Source organism: Notechis scutatus, chromosome 7 (genome assembly GCF_049901735.1).
Source record: "Notechis scutatus isolate UNSWTSFEM ecotype Mainland chromosome 7, rNotScu1.2, whole genome shotgun sequence".
In the NCBI taxonomy this organism is placed as follows: Eukaryota; Metazoa; Chordata; class Lepidosauria; order Squamata; family Elapidae; genus Notechis; species Notechis scutatus.
In genome coordinates this window covers 15,402,886-15,416,608 of record NC_142015.1, presented here as the reverse complement: position 1 = coordinate 15,416,608, position 13,723 = coordinate 15,402,886, and the positions used below count along the sequence as shown (strand labels likewise).

The 13,723-nt window shown below is 46.7% G+C and overlaps 1 protein-coding gene across 7 annotated transcripts in view; it reads left to right on the top strand.

Annotated features, from left to right (window-relative positions):
• Window positions 1-2,644: 2,644 nt before the first annotated feature.
• Window positions 2,645-13,723, top strand: part of PKNOX2 (PBX/knotted 1 homeobox 2) — a 276,614-nt gene continuing 265,535 nt past the window's right edge. For 4 of the 7 annotated variants that reach the window (XM_087969720.1, XM_087969715.1, XM_087969718.1 and 1 more), the window contains exon 1: window positions 2,668-2,753. The gene's annotated coding sequence lies outside the window, so the exon portion shown is untranslated. Of the gene's footprint in view, window positions 2,754-4,087; window positions 4,398-13,723 lie in introns of those variants that run through there. The other 3 variants (XM_087969713.1, XM_087969719.1, XM_087969714.1) reach the window with 3 other exon arrangements.

The following is a 13,723-nucleotide window of genomic DNA, read 5'->3' as shown; positions in this document are numbered from 1 at the left end:
ATTCATATTAGCTGTATCAAGAAATAAACTCCCACTTTCCTAAGGGTACAAAGGCCTATGTTGGCATGTCATCCCCATGCTAAGAAGAACTCCAGTTTAAAATATTATATTTCTTCACACAGCCAGCCAGCTGTTTAAATTGGATTTGGCATTTTTATCCACCTATCGAGGCCTAATCCCTGGGATAGGCAGGTGTTGGTGTTTGATGGTGTTAAAAGTATTGACTCAGGATGTAAGCTATTCCAAATAAAGCTGCCTTTTGCAATTGACCGATGGTGACTTTGTCGATGCCATCAGTGGTGTTCAGGTGGTGTGCCAGTTGTTTTGGGATTTCATCCGAGGTGGGGTTTTATTATTATTGTGATTGGTAATTATCTTTGCTTTCTTTTGCCACATCCCTTCTACTTCTATTTGCAGGTGTTTGAATTTTGTGATTTTCTCCAGTTCTTTTTTGCAATGATACCTTCAATATTGTTAAACAACATTTTCCAATCTCAGGTCCTTAGGAAAGACACTAAAGATGGCCAGAAATGGGAAAACCAGCCTAATCATCTGACTGACTGGGAAACCAGCCATAACAAATTTATATGCTGCCCAGTTCCCCATTTTACTTGAATAACCCACTCCTCCCCCTCCTCTTCCTCTTCCTCCTCCTCCCCCTCCAATCCTGACTTGGAAAGCTGCTGCTCTATTTTTGATCTGGAAACATTTTCCATCAAATGGTGGGCTTCCCCTTTTTGTACAAATAGTTCTGCTTTACTTTAATTATGGTTTTAAAAATATGAATGAACATTTAAGAAGCCCCAGTGGGATGATTTTGCAATACAAGCACTTTTTGAAATTATGGGACTGTAATTATATACAACAGAAAGGAATATTTCTGTGTTTATTTATCCATCCATCCAATTTGTATGGGTGACCTTCTCATGAAAAAGTGACCCTGGGCAGCGTACAATAAAAAATAAAAAAATAAAAACTTTCCAACATGTTCAACTAGTTTGAAACAAATCAGGGATCCCATTTCCGATTACATGATGCTGAGGACGCTGCAATGGTTGTTAAATGCAAGGATTGGTTGTAAGTAACTTTTTTTCAGTGCCACTGCAATTTCAGATGATCACTAAATGAATCAAACTACCACAATAAATTGACACTTTGAAACCCACAATTCCTAGGTGCAGTGTGCGAACACAAACTATTAGGAGTTATCAACCACACTTTGGATTGAAGGCACTGTGGTTTATCCACTCTAGTTTCATAGCATACCTGGTTTCTCCACCTGAATTGAAGAGAAGTATAGAAATAAATTAGAAAAAAACCTGCGATCGCCACACACACAGTGGTTCAATTGCTTGAGAGTTCATTTCCAGCGTTTGGTACATTTCTTCTTAATGCCTGCAAAACAAACAAATGATCACACAGCAGCCACCGGGGGAGGTTTTCCTCACCCATAAGTGAACCCATGGCTGGCTGGGGAATTATGGGAGTTGAAGTTCACACGTGTTAAAAGTTGGTCAAGTTTGACAGAGGCCGATTTAGAGCAGGGGTCCCCAAACTTGGCAACTTTAAGACTTGTGGAGTTCAACTCCCAGAATTCCCTAGCCAGCATGCTCTCTATTCCAGTGGCCCCCAACCTTTTCTGTGCCACGGCCCGGTACTGGCATCACAAAATGATCCGCGGCCCGGTACCGGCATCAGCACACATGACAAGGCAAGGCAAGCCGAGCGACCGGACAGCCAGCCGTCCCCCGCTTCTCCCCGCCACCTTCAACTCCTCCTTTGTACCTTTGTCGATGGGCTTCGCTTCGGGACGGCTTCGGGACAGTCGCTCGGCTCGCCTTGCCTTGGGTGCTGAAAGAATCCTCGCGTCTTAGTTTCGTTCAAAGCCCACCCCACCTTCGATGAAACTAAGGCGCGAGGATTCTTTCAGCACCCAAACGCCGCTTTCCAACCGGAAAAGCTCACCCGGAAGCACTTTCTCGTCAAACAAGATGGCGGCGCCCAGCAAACCGGCGGCCCGGTAGGAAATGTTCCACGGACCGGTACCGGTCCGCGGCCCGGTGGTTGGGGACCCCTGCTCTATTCCAGAGGTCCCCAAACTTGGCAACTTTAAGACTTGTGGACTTCAACTCCCAGAATTCCCTAGCCAGCATGCTCTATTCCAGAGGTCCCCAAACTTGGCAACTTTAAGACTTGTGGACTTCAACTCCCAGAATTCCCTAGCCAGCATGCTCTATTCCAGAGGTCCCCAAACTTGGCAACTTTAAGACTTGTGGACTTCAACTCCCAGAATTCCCTAGCCAGCATGCTCTATTCCAGAGGTCTCCAAACTTGGCAACTTTAAGACTTGTGGCTGGAGAATTCTGGGAGTTGAAGTCCACAAGTCTTAAAGTTGCCAAGTTTGGAGACCTCTGGAATAAAGCATCGCAAGCAGTTTCTCGCCCAGCCTCTCGTCTGGGCCCGCAACCCCCGGCCCAGTTCCCGACGCGTCCGCAGAGGCGGTTAAGCAGAGCAAGTCCGCTAGGGGGAGACAGGCCAAGGACCGGAGGGGCGGAGGGTTCGTGCGCGCGCGTGCGCGCGCGCGCGCGTCGGGGGCGGCTCCAGCACTCGGGGCTGGCCTGGGGGCGGTGCGCGGGCGGCAGGAGGGGGCGGGGCCGCGGAGGGCGGGGCCGGCTTGACGCGCGGCAGGGCCAGGCAGTGAGTATAGGCTGCGCTGTCAGGCCGGTGTCAGTCTGATGAAGATTGGCATGCAGGTAAGCTGTCATTCAGAGAAGCCGAGTTGCGGCGCGTCGCAGCCTCGCAGGGGCGGGCAAAGCGGGCTGGCGCTCGCAGCGGCAACAACCAGCCGCTCCTGCTGCTCCTCCAGCAGCCGCGAAGGGCTCAGCGGGCACCGGCCGCCAGCGAGCTTTGCATCGGGGGTGGGAGGGAGGCGAGCGGGGCTCGTTCTTCGGGGTTGCCGCCGCTGGGTCCGGTCCCTCCGGCCTCGCTCGCTCGGAACTTTGGTTGCGCTTTACAGCCTGGGAGCGGAGGAAGCGGGGCGCCGCCGGCGGACGGGGCGAAAGAGGCGTCGAGCGGGCGGGCGAAGCTCGTCTGGGATTTCGGCGGGGTTTTTTGTGGGGGGATGCCGGGGAAGGCGGGCAGGAGAGCCCCGCGGGCGGCGGCACGAGGCGAGCGGCTGGGCTGGCAGCCAAGGGGACCCGGCCGGGCCGGGAGGGAAGCGCCGGGCCGGCCAGTGGGTCCAATTGCTTTGGGGGGGCGGATGGCGAAGAGGGCGGGGAGAGGGAGCGGGGCTCGTTGAGGGGAGTTTGTGAGGCGGAAGGCGAAGTTGCGGGGAGCCGGCGGGCTCCGCTCAAGGCGGCCAGCAGCCCCGCGCGCGCGTCCCGGCTTCGGGGCTTTGCAGGGGGGGGAAGAGTCGGTGGCGGCTCCGGGGGCCTGGGAGAAGAGGGCAGCCGCCGACGCGGCTTGGGAGCGGGCTGGTTGAGGGGCGGCGGAGGGACGAGGCTGCCGCGGGCGACTCCGGAGCGCCGAGCCGGACAAGCGCTTCGTCGCCGGCCGGGGACGGGGATTCGGCGGAAGGCGGGCAGGCGCGGGAAGGGGCGGCTTCCGAGGGGCCTGGCGGGCAGCAGTTGCCGTTAAAGCCGGGCGAGGCGATCCCTCGTTCTCCTGGCGGTGGCGGCCTGGCGAAGGCGAGGACGGAGCGGGACTCGGAGCGGCTTCTCCCGGACGGAGGAGCCGCGCAGTCTTGCCGGGGCTGCCGAGGACCAGGCAGAGGAGCGGAGGGAGGCGAAGCGGTCGCGGCGGGCGCTTTGTTGGCCGGAGCGGAGCAGCCGGACTGGGTCTTGGGGCCCGCCTCCTCCCGCCGCAAGTTCAACCGGCCGCCGCTTCTTTTGCCGGGCAGACAAAGGGAGGCGCGTGGCTGTCCCCGCGGGCTCCGGGGGAGGAGGAGGAGGAGGCGGGGGCGTCTCTCCCCCGCCGTCGCCCGGCCGCTGGGGGGCAGCGGGGCCAACGGAGCTCTCCGGCGTCGCCTCTTTTGGGCTTTTCCCGTCCCCGCCGCGGCGTTTTCGGCCGGCTCGCAAATGACCGGCTTCCCAACTGGCCTTTGCCGAGAGCCGGCGGCGATCTCGGCGGCTCGGAAGCGAGCGAGGCCGGCGCGGTGTACTTCGCCAGGAAAGCCGCTCGCGGGCCACGGACAAGCCAGCCTTTCCCTGCCCGCTCCGAGGGACCCGCGGACAGCCGGCGCGGCTTCCCGAAATGCAGGCGGAAGAGAGGCGAGCCGAAGCGGCGCTCCCGGCCGCCTTTTTGCCCGCCTTCCAGAAGGGGCTGAGGTGGCTTCTCTAGCGAGGCTTCTCCGCCGTTAGAAACCCGTCCGCTTCTTATCCGGGGAAGCGTCTTTCCGGGTAAATGAGGGCGGTTGGGGTCCCTTTGGGCAGCTGGAGGCTTGGCTCCCGGATCGGTGGCTGCGGCGATTCGGATAATAATATTTCCCGGGATCGTTGATTTTGGGGGCTTATGAAACACCCTCCCGAGTGTAAACTTATCAAGCAAAGCCTCTTGGTTCGGGGTTATGTTTTTAGATAGGCAGGCTCTTCGTTGGGTCGGTTCAGACAGAGAATAGATCTCTTTCGCTCGCTCGCTCTCCCTCTCTTCTCTCTTTCTCTCTCTTCCTCCTCTCCCTATTCTCCTTTTTCTCTTTTTCTCCTCCTCCTTTCTCTCCTCCCTTTCCCTTTCCCTTTCCTTCTCCTCTCCTTCTCTATCTCCCTCCCTCCTCCTCCTTCCTCTTCCTCTTCTTCTTTTTCTTCTTCCTCTCTCTTTTCTTCTCTTTCTCTCTCTCTTTCTCACCGTCGGCGGCGGCGGCTTCAGTCGCGCCTTTAGTTGTCCTTCCGCGGGGCCCAAAAGCCGCGCGCGATCTACTCCGAGCCCCTTCGCCCTTGGGAGGGCAGCAGCGTAGCCACAGATTGCATGTATGGATTTGCGGTAAGTTAGTGAAGAGAAGGAGAGGAAAAGAGGGTGTGGGGTGCTGATTCCCAACGGGACTGAGCAGAAAAACCAACAATCTGGGTTTTAATAAAACAAAAGCGAGCCTGTATTCCACCACACTTCCTTTTTTTCCCCGTTGGAAAAGTACCTTGTCTTGATTTATGGAAAATGATTATCTGGCCCACAGACCTGCTGGACTCTGAGCTGGTAATCTAAGCAGTCTTGGGTGGATTTGAAAGGGATTTGAAGTGCACAAGGGGAAAAAAGCCAAGTGAAGTTCTAAGGAAAGGTCGCAGTGCCCCAATGCACAAAAAGAACCCCTCTCCTCGCTGCATTTCCTCATTTGCTCTATATTTTTAAAGAAGGAGAAAACTTTTCCTGAAAGTCTACTAATGAAAGCTGTGTGCACTATGATGGGTAGCCTAACTCTTGTGTTTATTTAGATGGGTGAGTTCTTTTTCCCTTTCCCCTTCCCTTCCCTTTCTTGCCCTTTCCTTCCCCCTTCCCTTCCCTTTCTTGCCCTTTCCTCTCTTCTCCCCTCCCTTTTCCTTTCCTTTCCTTTCCTTTCCAATTTGGGCTTTTGTAATACTTCTCTCTCACTTTTAATCCTGCCCTTCCTCCACAGATCTCAGACTTGTTTATAGCAGCCCTTGGAGATAGGTTAGCACCAAGGGAGCAGCAAGGCCCCTGCTCAAAGCAGATTTCCTGGCTGAGAGGAAATCTGAACAAGAGTTTCTAAATCTCAGCAACTCCATGGCTACATTACCCCGCCCTTGCGTGCCAAGATTCAAATGGACTTCCAGTGAAAATAACAGAGGAAGATGATCTGATCTTGGAGTTTGCTTGGGGTGGTGATCCTACAGAATCTGTCCTCTGTGCAACAAATGTTCAGGATGCAAAATATTTTCAAACAAACCTCTTGAAATGTTGCTTTTCTTTAGAAGACGTAGCTGTTGTCTTTTTCCTTCCCAAACAGTTGTGTTCACAGAGCAGCTGAAACCGAGTCCATTAAAGGCTTTACAGCTGCACTCATGCAGCATATCAAGCTTGGTTAGTTTGACACTTTGTTAGAGTTTGGGGTGAATCTTTGCTTTGATTCACTGGATTCTACAAATAAAGAAAAAATGGGTAAAATTAGTAAACAACCTAGAGGTGTGAACATGGTTGCTGACTTTGCATATCATGGTTTAGCCTCTGTAATAAGTCACAATGGATCCTAGTTGATGGATTGATCTGTCACATGATTTATCATGCTTCATCTTAGCATGGAATTGGTAGGTAGGTCTTCAAATATCAGATTTTCAGTGAACTGCCAGAGTATATATTCCACACAGAGAAATCATGACCTACTTTCTACTCCCCAACCTATTTTTACAGCACAAGGTATTTGCATTTTAGAAACAGAGTAATAAATTCTACGGCACTGAGGAAGAAGACAATCACTGAAAATGCTTGTGGATAGCAATAGTTTTAACATGTATAAGAAGAACTTCTTGCCCATGAAGTCAAATCTCCCCATCTTGGCCAAAGAAACATTTTGGAACTAAAACTATACCCGTTTGTATTTCCCAGCATCTATTATTATGCCTGTTGCCTCTGATCTTGAAGGTTTCATGTTATTGTTATTGGTTCCTTGAATCAGTCCTAACTCCTGGTGACTTTTTTGACAATTGCTCACCAGTGCTTCTTCCTAGTGTTGAGAGGGAATGATTGGTCCAAGGTCGCCCAGCTGGTTTTGTGCTTGAGGCAGGATTAGAACTCACAGTCCCCTAGTTTCCAGCCTCAGGCTTAACCACTAGACCAAATAGGCTTTCTTGATGCTGGAGGTAACTTACAGAAATTGACTGTAATCACCATTGGGAGTCTTATCCTCTGTGAGCTGGTTTAAACTCTTTTAAGCCATCAAAATTTCCTGAGTACAAAGCTATTCCTCAACCATACCCATTCAGTAGATTTCACCTTGTCTTCTCCCTAGTGGTGGTACCTTCGTCCTTTCTTTGCTTTAAGACACTGAAACCCCTTGTTGTATTATAGAGAGGAAGAAGCACAGGTATAAAAGGCACTGCTCGTATGAAAGTTGTTGTGATTTTAAAAATAATTAAATATAGGGGTCCAACATGAGCAATAAACCAAGCAGAGTTGACTAGTTAATGTTGCCTAAGGCAAAACATTGGGAAACACAGCTTTCTGTCCAGTTGGTTCACCTTTAGTGGATTGAATAACATCATAAGATTTATGGGCCTGTAAACTACCAAGCAGCAAAGCTGCAAAAAAGGAATAATGTGGTACTATATGCTGTGCAAGAGAATGTCAGGAGTTCAAACAAAGGGCGAAAAGAAAGGAAACAAGGATGGTTAGGAGACCAGAAATAAAGTCCTAGGAGAGACTGAAAGAGTTGAGTATGTTTACCCTTTAGAAACGATGTCAAAAGAGAGGAATATAATAGCACTGTAGCCTACCTGCAATAGAGAGGAAGGGAGTGATTTGTAAATTGCCAAGAAAATTGTAGGGACTCATTTCTGCGGGCACCAGGAGTTAGTATCAACCCAGAGGTTTGGAGTACAGAGTAATGATCTTGTTCCAAGAAGGCGGGTTACAGTTAAGTGAGGGAAATGGTAGGAATAGTTTGACATTAGGACCAATTCTCAAAGAAGGTGATGATGAATCCTTCAGTGAGTTGTTCTAGCAGAAGTCCATCCATCCATCCATCCATCCAATTTCTATGGCTGTCCAACTCACGTATGTGACCAGACAGTCAATTGGTTTCTTGTATGGATGAAGAGGTTGGGATCTTCCAGTGGTTGGTCCTACTCCTGGTCACTCATAGTTAATTGCAAATAGGAAAAGGCCCTTAGACTGGTGGAAGCATATCTTCTCATAAAGAAAGGTCCAAGAAGACAAGATTTTGGAGTTGCTTTTCCTATGAACCATCTTAAACCTCTATTCTGGAATCAGTTTCCAGAAGTAAATCTTCTAAACTAGTCATTTAAACCAAGTGTTTTCAGTATGTTGGCCTATATAAAATGAATGGCCTTGTTTCAGAGCTAGATTATCCAAGTTACAATTTCTGGTTCAAGGAATTTACTTCTGGAAGCCATTTGAAGTCGCATGGCCCAAGATAAGGTTTGGTATTTTAGAATAATTCTGTTTCAGGATGTTCAAACATTCTACATTCCTAGTAACTTCTTTCAATATGATTTTAAAGTAAGAAAATAGAGGGCAAGACTTGGTTTAATGTCCCCTCCTCATTTTTTCATGAAAAATCCTTAACAATTTGTTCAGCTCTTCTGTTAAGACAGAAAGATGAAGACTAAAGGATCAAATTTCTTGACATAATTTATCACCTGTAATTTTGTATTCCAGTTTATTTATCAAAATGTAATGTGCTTGTTAATTATTTCACCTGGGAGAAATGCCTCCCGAGTCCCTTTCTCCCCACCCTGCAAAGAATAACATTTCAGTTTGTTCCATAGTAATTGCAGATTTTTTGGCTTGCAAACAATCTTCATCCTTTTTCAGAATGTAATTACCCAGGTATGTAGTAGATGTCTGAAGAAACATTTCAGGAGGGAAAGTTTTCATGGAAACTTGGGGAGTGGCTCACACATAGATTTATTTCACAGGTTTAGACAATAAAACCCAATTTATAAATAGTTTAATAAAAAATGCAGTGGCATTAACATAATTACTGAGGTTGCAAGTTTAGCTTTAGCAGAGCTGGCTCGGAAAGTGTGGTGGAGAAAAGTTGTGTGTGTGTGTTGTTTGGATTGCAACAGAGCTGGCTTTCTTTGGTTTCTGGTTACACGAACCTTCCATGAAGGACCTTTACGCAAAGATCTGTCTCACTGAATGCACATCCCTCCATGTAACCCTAAACCGAGCAGGATATTTTAAAACTGAAGCAGTGAAGATTAGATTAGGTCTCCTTCAAACCTCTCTCTTCTCTTCTGTTATTATTTTTGGCTGGAATGTGGAGGAAGGCAGCTGTCTCTCACAAGGGTCAGAATGTCAGTTTGGGTTTCAAGAATGGGTGGGATTCCTCCCTCCTCCCTTGTTTTTCTTTCGTCTTTTCTACAAGTCCCTTGGAAAACCAGGACGGGATGTTGAGTTGAGTTGAGAGAAGACCTTGAGTTGAGAGAAGACCTCTGCACAACACACTATGATGGGCAGGAGAGTTGATCGCCAATTGCAAAAAATGTAATCCACAATTGCCTGTAATAAAGTCATGTCCGAACTCCTCATATTGTCATTTTAGTTTGCATTGTCTGAAGTGTTGAATAAACAGAAAGCCGGGAGATAAATAATAAACAAAATAAAGCATGATAAATGTTGGATGTGTTCATGAAGGCACAGGAAGTTGAGATTTACTCAAGGGGTATATGGAGATTCTCGATCATCCAGGTCATGGTGGTCCCAAACATGCTTTTTTCAAAAGGCAATGTTTTTCCAAAAACAAAATCCAGTTGCCTTTTTAAAAAAGCATCTTTGAGGCATACTCAAGGAATATGGATTTGTTCAACCTCCAAAGTCTCTATTCCTCATCCTCTTAGTCCCTCACTTTTTTTTGAATGGGGAGGACAGAAGTGGGAGGATCTGTTCACTTAAATCTAATTAAAAGGACCTCTGGTGTCATCCATCTTCACAAAGCCAAACTGGTTGGGCAAGGAGGACCCAGACTTTGTTCCCATGATCTGTGGGTATTTATCAGCCTCCCTACAATACAGATAATATGTGTAATATTAGAGTTACCAGTGTATTCTCAATCACCTTATAGTTCTCTGCTCTACATCTTGTTCAGTGCAGGAGCCTCTGAAGTGAAGTAGCAAGTGGAGCTTGTTGGTTCACTGCACTTTTATCCTAGGCATTGGCAGGTTAAATACCTCTATAGGGCTGAGGTCTCTGTGTAGTCAGGTAGCCTAAGAAAGCAGGGTTTCTGATCACATGCACCATGCCGCTTGCTTTTAAGGGCATCTGAATAGACCTCCCTCCCAGCCTCCACATGGGGAAGTCATAGACAGAAGTTTCTCACAGAGCAGCTCTATGGAGCCGCTCCTGTTCAGTGAAAGTGTACAAATAAAGTTGGACAACTATTGTCAGGGATGTCTTCGCTTGGATCCCTCTACTCAGCAGGGTTTGAGATTCATTCGTGTTGTGATGTTGTTCCTTTTCTGAAGCAGATTGCACATGACTGCAGAATTAGTACTCCTCATTTGAGAGCTGAGATAATGATCCCCAAACAGATTGTATGAAGGTTCCTTCATGAGATTTCCCAAAAAGGTCTGTGTTTTATTTCCAGAAAGCAAAAGAAAAGTCAGTATGCTGCTGAATTATTTTTAATAATGTAAAGATCTTTCCTTGCCCATAAACACAACTGACACCCCTTCTGCTTCACAGTAGTTTTAGATACAGCTAGGTATCCAATTAGTGTTTTCAGTAGGATGAGAGTGATGGGTTATTTTGGACTGCTAATTTTGATCAAGAGTTGGACAAAAGGATAAAATGCAGAAGTTTGTGATGAGAAGCCAGTGCAAACCCTTGCAAATTGGAGCTGAAAATAATGCAAATTTGTATACCGGCAAAGCTTCTTCACAAAGAACTTTGATTTAGGCTAGGCTTTAAGTTTAATACATATAGACATACTAACATGCTGTCATGTGATCCATTTTCATGGTAAGCAACATTATTACATAGAGTGCAGAAGACAATGAATTTGAAAGTGCTGAGATAAAAAACATAGCTAAATACAGTTTATACCATATTATATATCTTTCCATACTTTTCTGTTCTTGCATTCCTTCCTTCCCTTCCTTCCTTCCTTCCTTCCTTCCTTCCTTCCTTCCTTCCTTCCTTCCTTCCTTCCTTCCTTCCTTCCTTCCTTCCATGTATTAGAAAGCTGTAGGGTCAGTGGCTACAGAATCTCCTAGATTTTAAGCCAGAAAATTACACTGTCCTCAAATGCATTACATAATCAAGCATAAATGAGAAAAAAGACCTATTAAAATGCCAAGTTGGATTTTGTATCAGTCTCAGTTTTCTTCTTATGTAACTTCTGTATTTCACTGGAATCAAACTTTGACTGCATTAATGTATAGAATCAAATACAAAGTGGATAATAAAAGAGTTGTAATCTCATAAATTTATTTTACAACTCTGCAAATAACTATACAGTATATCATCATTAGTGTGCATCTATTAACACATGCAGATTATCCTTTCCATATATTGTTAATTAGTGGTTTTTTAAAAATTCCGGTTAGAAACACATTTAATTCCACATCTCAAGGATCCTGTTAAAAAACAACGCTTTGGTGCTTCGATTCGGAGGCTAGCTTTTTGGTTCAAATGGGTTGACAAGTAGCAAGAATTCTCCTGATCTTCTATGTCAGGGTCATAGATTTGAAAGAGGACTATGCCAATTGGGCTTCTAGTTGACAGTAAAGCATTCTCTTTGGTTCCATCTAGAACCTGTCCAGTTCTTTGCAGCCTAGATATGATACCCCATCCTTAATCTGAATCTCTCCAGCTTTGGACCAATGCCATAATAGCAACACCACACTGGGTCTCATCTAATGAATGATGAATAGGCAGCCTTTTAAATATAGGGATCTATCCAGTGCATTTGGTTTCTGCAGGCTTTCCTCGGAAAATGTTAAAAAGATTGAGCCCAATCGTTTTAGAGAAAGCGGATACCATTCTATCTGGCTGGTTTTTTAATCTAAAAGACATACATTGGGGATTTGTGGGCCTCTAACCTGCATTCCTTAAAATATAGATGAATCTTCATCAAAACAACGTTCATCTTTAAGCACGCATACCTGTACACATAACTCTAATGGTAAAACTCTTGATATTTCTGCTTAACTCAGGCTCTGCTTTGGCTAATTCCCACCTTAGCAATTTTCTCACCGGAACATTCTCTGGGGAATGTTGCATTGCTGTGAAATGTCTGAACAAGGTGTTAGTAGATGTAGGATGGATGCATTATTTATTTATTTTTATTTATTTAGCAAGTTTGTATAGTCACCCATCTCACAAAGTGTGACTCTGAGTGGTACACGATACACAAATACATCCGCGCAAATTGTACTCCAAGGAATTGCAGTGTTCCATGTAGACAGCATAATAGCTGATGACATCTATTCTGGGCCTCGAATCTCACAACTGGTAAAGGCTGGTCTTGATCCAACATTTTCTGATGTGTTGGAATAGACCAGAGATTATAAGAGAGCCAGTTTGGTGTAATGGTTAATGCATCAGGGTAGAAACTGGGAAAGTCCTGCTTCGGGCACAAAGCTGGCTGGGTGATCTTGGGCCAATCACTTTCTCTCAGCCCGAAGAGGGTAGCAATGGCAAGCCAAGAAACCCCGCCAAGAAAACTGCACTGAATTGTCCAGGCAACCTCTGAGAATTGGAGACAATTGAATGGAAGGAAATAAAAACACAGCATAAGGTCCTCATCTCTAGACATGGCAGGCAAACAGTCTTGTCTGAAATGACTCTTCACATGTTGCTGAATCCTCAGCATTTCCTGAGCAGGCCAGGGCCCATGGTGGAGAGTGCTAGGCACTAAAATACACTAACATCCGGAAAGCAGAGCTAGTGGCTCTGGTTTGTTAACAGTCAACTTAATAGATATATGAATATCCGTGATACTTCATAAGCCGTGGTGGCACAGTGGTTAGAATACAGCATTGCAGGCTAATTCTGCTGACTGCCAGCAGTTCAATCCTGTCCGACTCAAGGTTGACTCAGCTTTCTATCCTTCTGAGGTTAGTTGGAGGCAAATTGTTGGAGGCAATATGCTGACTCTAAACCAATTAGAGAGAGCTGTAAAACACTATGAAGTGGTATATAAGTCTAAGAGCTACTGCTATACTAGAAGCCTGTTACCTGTTTCTCTTCATACCTAGAGTGTTGATCTTTGAAGATTATGTTTGTACAGCATGCTTAACCATTTAACACAATACACTGAACCATACAACCAGCCAAAATTGTCTGATTCTGAGGGGGAGGTCGAGCAGCTGACAGGGAATGGGAGTATGGCTGTGTTGGCTGTGGAAGAAACTGGGGAAGGGCACAGTCTGGCTGGGCAGAGCAGGGGAGAGGTAAGAGCAATGCAGAGGGAATTCAGAGGAAGAGCCAGAGCCACTCCCTCTTCATCCTAGGGCATGCAGGGAAGAATGGAGAAGGGAGCAACGTGAGTTGCGTGGCTTATGGGGGAGGAAAGGGCCCTGCTTCCCTTCATTAGCTGCAGCTGGGAACACAGTGTTTAAAAAGGGAAGCTGTACACAGCAGTTGTTGGGAGCAAATCGTGAGTTATCTTTTATTGTTGAGGCTTATCTGGGTTCCTGGCGTCTTCCCAACTGTGTGTGTTTTTCTGGGCTTTCAAGTCTGCAATTCCTTCTCCTGCCCTGTCAAGTTAATTACTACAGCGTGGTTTGTTGGATTTTTATTTACAGTTTGTATGTACTTTGCTTTCGGATTGAATTTCCTCCACTTAAAGACTGTTCTTGGGAGAGTTTTTTTTTTTCCAGATGAAGGTAACCTGGACATTGGGGGCAAAGTTGGAAGTATTAGAAAGACATTTCTTGCTTATTTGACAGTGTTGCCTTTGTGCCACATCCCGGGTCATCACACAAAACGTTAGGTCAGTGATGGTGAAACTTTTCGGCACCAAGTGCCCAAACCGTAATGCGTGTGCCAGAGCACTGGAAACCTGAAGACCAGTTGGCCAGCACGCTTTTTG